The 6008-nt window shown below is 39.6% G+C and overlaps 1 protein-coding gene across 9 annotated transcripts in view; it reads right to left on the bottom strand.

Moving 5' to 3' along the window:
* Mef2c (myocyte enhancer factor 2C) overlaps positions 1-6008 on the bottom strand; it is a 155999-nt gene that overhangs the window by 76234 nt on the left and 73757 nt on the right. The window lies entirely within an intron of this gene.

The raw sequence follows: 6008 nt of genomic DNA, 5'->3' as shown, positions 1-6008 counted from the left end.
CAGTAAGTGCTACTTCAGTTAGGTTTTATAGTGAACCAACAAGGTTCTGTAATGTGCAGGAATAAAATTATTTCTCTACATTATTTCATAAAGAAGGTTTTTTAATGAAGAAATTAAATTATGAATTTTATAGTTAAATAGTGTTCCTATATTGCTTCAAGCAAACTTAAAATAGTAACAAGAAAAATATCATCATTCTGTTCACAAGATTCAGGTTAAAAAACGAAAGAAGTTGGCATGACATCAGCTCACATGATTAGTGCCCCTGACAGCACAGACCATTTGAAGGTGTTTTCTGACCATATCATGTTGTTTCTGATTAACTGTGTTTACTGGGTTCAGAGAAAGACATGCTTTTAGTTTTACCAAGTGCTGAGTTCCAATCATTATTTCTTTTTAAAAAATTATTTTATTTATTTATTTGTTTATTTATTTGAGAGTGACAGAGAGAAAGAGGCAGAGAGAGAGAGAGACACAGAGAGAGAGACAGAGAGAGAGAGACAGAGAGAGGGAGAGAATGGGAGTGTTAGGGCCTCCAGCCACTGCAAATGAACTCCAGATGTGTTTGCCTTCTTGTGCATCTGGCTTATGTTGGTCCTGGGGAATTGAGCCTTGAAACGTACTCCTTAGGCTTCACAGGCAAGTACTTAACTGCTAAACCATCTCTCTAGCCCCCAAATCAGTATTTCTTTGAGAGGATGTTTGTACTCTGTACTAGAAAATCATAAAACCAGACAGTTTGCCATTTCTGAAATGCACCCCTCAAGTTTCATACTGAAGAATGAAATTAAGATTAGATTAGTAGATGATCTCATCTTGGTGTTAATTTGAAAATGCAATTACTTTAAATGCCCCTTCCATGTTTCAGTTTAGACACTGCAGTATCCTCAATCTTTTGTGAGGACCAATAGTTCAACAGCTTCTCTGGTCAATGCAGCAGGCACTAGTCAGACACGGCTGCTGGACACTTGAAGTGTGGCGAGTGCTGCTGAGGAAGTGAGCCATACACTTCACTTACCTAACTTACTTAAATGAAAATGACTGCATGTGGCTACTGGATAATATATTGGAAAAGGCAGATCTCCATCTTTTAGACAGTGTTTGAATATTGATTTGATAAACTCAAGTTTTAATGAGCGTTTCACTGGAGAATGAGAATAATATTTTTCTACTTAAGAAAATGCTATTATGTTTTGGTAATCATTCAATTGTGGCCGTGTCTCCTTGTCTGCTTACTCTAGTAATCACATTCTGAAAATAATAAATAAATAATAAATATATCCTGAGTATTCACTACTCTTCAGCTCTCTTTTAAATACTGGCAAAATTATGGTGTATAGACCTTGCCATTTAGTAGTTTAAAATCTAGTATAGAGCTGGGTGTGGTGGCTCACACCTTTAATCCTAGCACTCGTGAGGCAGAGGTAGGAGTATTGCCATGAATTTGAGGCCACTCTGAGACTTCATAGTGAATTCCAGGGTAGCCTGGGTTAGAGTGAGACCCTACCTCAGAAAAACAAATGAAAAAAAAATATATATATAGTGTGGAACCATTAAGTGGGTAACAACCGCAACAGTCCTCCGATGGGAAGTCGAAGCTCACTACAGCTGAAACGTAGGGCGGCTTCCCAAGGGCACAAACTGGGAACTTATTTGAACAAAGGAAAAGTGAAAACCAAATGGTGATCTGTAAAAACCAGACAAAAACTGAATACACAAGAGAGTTTGGAGAAGTTGGAGGACACGAATCCGTGCGGTGTGCCTTAAGCACAGGATGGGAATGGTGGCAGAGGAGGATGCAGGAAAAGGAAAAGCTGAGAAGAAACACGCAACTAGGGTCATGGATGTTTCTGCAAGACACGGTGCCACGCCAAGGGCTGCCTCTTCCAGCTCAGGGGGTACACCTGCCCTCCGGGAGTTCCATGGAATGCAGCACACAGCAGGAACGCAAATATTTGTTCAGCAAAAGCATGACAATCCAAAGATTGCCGAACAAATCAGGAATATACATTTTCTTCTAAGCACTTGAGTGTAATATACATCTAGAGTATACATAAAATTGTAATTATACAATTAGAACCTATTTAATTGGCTTAGATAGAATAAACATTTTAGTAAGGTAGGTGCATTTTCATATTTAATTTAATTTATCATTTACTTTTAATATGGCAGCCATCAGCCATATGTGGATATTGAATCTTTATAAAAATAACATTTTATTAATTTATTTAATGCATTTATGTGTGGGTCCCTGGCAGGATCTCTTAATGTTAAGGAATGCCAGGTGAATGGGCCCTTTACTTAAAAAAAAAAAAAAAAAAAAACCCACAAAACTATTTATTTATTTGAGGAAGGGTTGCAGAATGGGCATGCCAGGGCCTCTAGTCTCTGCCAATGAACTCCAGATGCATGACATACCTTATGCATCTGGCTTACATGATTACTGGGGAATTGAACCTGTGTCCTTAGGCTTCACAGGAAAGCACCTTAACTGCTAATCCATCTCTCTAGCACCGGATCTTATTCACTCTTTTCTTTCCCCTCCCCTCCCCTCTCCTCTCCTCCCCTCACTTCCTCACTTCTTCCTTTCTCTTCCTCTCTTCTTTCTTCTTTCTTCCTCCTTCCTTCCTTCCTTTCCTTTCCTTTCCTTTCCTTTCCTTTCCTTTCCTTTCCTTTCCTTTCCTTTCCTTTCCTTTCCTTTCCTTTCCTTTCCTTTCCTTTCCTTTCCTTTCCTTTCCTTTCCTTTCCTTTCCTTTCCTTTCCTTTCCTTTCCTTTCCTTTCCTTTCCTCTTGTGGCATTATATGGGCACTGGGGAATTGAACCTGGGCCAGCAGTGTTTGCAAGTGTCTTTAACCACTAAGCCACCTCTCCTGCCCCCATTTTCATATTTTACAACTGTTATCAAATTTTGTAATGGTTATTTGTAGGAAGTGCAGTTCCACTATTTGCTTTTTAACAAAGAATGCTCAGCAGGCTTTAACCAACTCTATATAAGATGAGTTAGATAGATAGTCAAATAGCCATCTTAACGCCTTTTAACTCCTAATTTATGCCTTGTATATTACTGTGCAAGGAAATGTTGTTGCATAACAATCATTTGTAGATGTCTCTAAATCCAAATAGTATTCAGGTGACAGAAAAGAAAAAAAACAAAACAAAACTTTCAGGCATCTCTCCGTACACACGCGCACACACATAGCCTCCACTCTCCTGCCCATCTTCAAAACCTAAAAAGGAAAATCAGCGGCACTCTACTGAAACAGCTATGAGTCAAAAGTTTCTAGTACAGGTGTTTACTCATCTTGGAATTTCCCAGGAGGACTGAATTGAATGGCCCTCAGTTTTGCTCCTGTTCGCACATAAATCACTGGACTCCTGGCCCGGACTGTATCGTGAGTAGTTCACTAGATTCACTGAGTCACTGAGCGGTTACTTGCTGGCCAGGTGCTAGATGAGTCTCCCATGCAAGCTTCATTCCTAGCAAATGCACTGAACATGGGGGAAACCCACCTAGGACTCCTGTTATCCAGAGGTCACTGGGAAGGGCCTGGCAGAGCACTCACGCTGTGTCACAGCGCTGTTAGGCTGCGGAACAGACGCCTCCCTTCAACAGCATGGCACCAGGGACGCTTCGCGCCTCTGTCCTCCAGTTGTTCCCAGCTGATTTCTGGATATGTGCTTTACACCCTTAACACAAATGCCCGTATTACGCTGCTTTGGAATGCCTTCCATGGAGCTTGCTGAGCGTGAGGTGGTGCTTACTAACCCAGTGATGGGCGAGGCTGCGGCTTAAGTGGACAGGTCCTACGCAGCCTTCGGGTCATCCGAAGTGCTCAAGAGCCTCATCTGCAGGAGCACAGCCCGACAAAAGCTCCTAGAGTTTCCGTCTTTTGTGACAAGTTATGTGTTAACAAAGTTAAATAAAATGGACTTTCTTCAAAGGAAGTGCTCTCAATAGAGTAATAGGAGTTAAAAATTTAACACATTTACTAAAGCTGCCATATTTATATACTATATCTAAACAGATATTTAAGTACCAGTATAATATAATAATAAAATCCCTATCTCACTGTTAAGACTTTGTGAGTTTTTGTGCCTTTGTAACAGTACTGCTAATTATCAAGCAGAGACATGATAATTATGCAGAGCTCTTTTGCTAAAAGGAGACATCTTTTACAACACCCACACATTGCAGATTTCCTATGACCTTATAACAGTGCTCTAGTGTGGCCCAGAAATTTGTATTTCAGCCTCCATGCTGGAGATCGTATTCTTCCCTCTCCAGCCTTCTCTTCTTGTGGGTAAACTGTTTCTAGAGGGTTAAGGGAGAGAGGTAATGGTCCAAACGGGAAATATAAAACTAATGACCCTTCATGAAACGTATTATGCTCCTCATTAAACTGACTCAGTTAAATGTATTCCATTAAATTAAAATAAATAGGATTTAAAATTTTACCCAGGAGTAGTAAACTATCTGCGCTTTCAACATTGTGTTAGATTCATTCTAAGGATGTTTTCCTCTAATCCCTGATGTATCGTAGGTCCTTAGCCTCCACCACAGTTTATGCTTTGGTGCAAAAGTTTTCAAACTTGGTGTGCTTAATTACATGGGGAGATTGTTATAAATGTCCTTTTTTACCCTAGTCTCTCTCATACTGAGTATCTCTAACATCCTTATTTCAATGATCCACATGTTGAAAAACATTACATGTAAGGAACATAGAAAATTTTATGACATTTAGAAATTCTTCCTTAACATCTTTTTCCATCATCAACATCATTTCCAAAATGTCAAAAATGGCACGATGTGAAGAATGTGTTATTCAGGCAATTGAGCAGGACAGAGTCATAACCTATTATATTTAAATGTTACGTTGATCCAAACAACTGAGCCAGGGAATCTCTAGATTTTGGCAAAGGCACTTCAAAATGTTGTTTAGGAAGATGCAGAGATTTAATCAATTGACATTAAATGCAAGATAATTGAGTTAGCGTTCACTATGTAAAAACCTATTGCTCTAAAAAACTGAGACAGGCAAATTATTTACCTAGTACAGGAGCTCAAACCCAGAGCTTTCCACATGCTAACAGCAGTGACTGCACTGAGTTACAATCCCCAGACTTCTGTTTGTCTGCTGAGAAAACCCTCAGGGCAGAGAAAGCCAACGTGCCATGTGGCGTGGTCCTGAGAGGCTTTGGTTCTTTACACGCAGTCCGTCTCATAGCCTTTAATGACATCTATTCAGGCAGGAATATAAAAATCTCCTACCGACTGTCAAAGCTATGGCACCACTAAGTGCTACAGTGCTCTCCTCAGCAAAACTTCAGAGCACGAGTTTTCTAGGTGTTAAACTTAAGAAAATAAATTCTGGAAGTTGACATATTTTCCAACTGGTTCAACATGGCTCTACTGCATTTTATATCATGTTAAGGACTGAAACATCTTAAATCTAATGTCAAATTCCAACTCAGTTTGTTGCCCTAAAACATTTGCTATAATGGTTTTAATAATGAGGTGAGGTTTTGAGCACAAACTTCTCTTGTTTTGGGTGCATGCTTGACATGTCAATGCACACACACCCACATGCACCTTGAGGCTTGACAACCAACTGACTGTTTATTTTCTCATACATAGTATGGCTACTTTTTACTGACTTTTTTTAAACATGGCCTTATTAGCAAACAAATAAAATTTAAAATCAATCAGCTACCTGTTTTCAAAAAACACTTTCCAGTACAAGCAAAACAATTAGAATTAGTTCTAGGAAATTATAACAAATAGTTATTTAAAAATTGAGATGGGGCAAGAGAGATGGCTTAGCAATTAAGGTGCTTGCCTGCAAAGCCTAAGGACTCATGTTCGACTCTCCAGGTCCCATGTAAGCCAGACACACAGTGACCTAAGCACACAAGGTCACACATGTGCACAAGGGGATGTATGCATCTGGAGTTCGATTGCAGTGGCTGGAGTCCCTGGTGCACCAATTCTTTCTCTTTTTCTTGCATT

The sequence above is a fragment of the Jaculus jaculus genome, chromosome 14 (assembly GCF_020740685.1).
Source record: "Jaculus jaculus isolate mJacJac1 chromosome 14, mJacJac1.mat.Y.cur, whole genome shotgun sequence".
Classification (NCBI taxonomy): domain Eukaryota; kingdom Metazoa; phylum Chordata; class Mammalia; order Rodentia; family Dipodidae; genus Jaculus; species Jaculus jaculus.
Note: the sequence above shows the minus strand (reverse complement) of the source record. Positions and strands in the feature narration are given on the sequence as shown.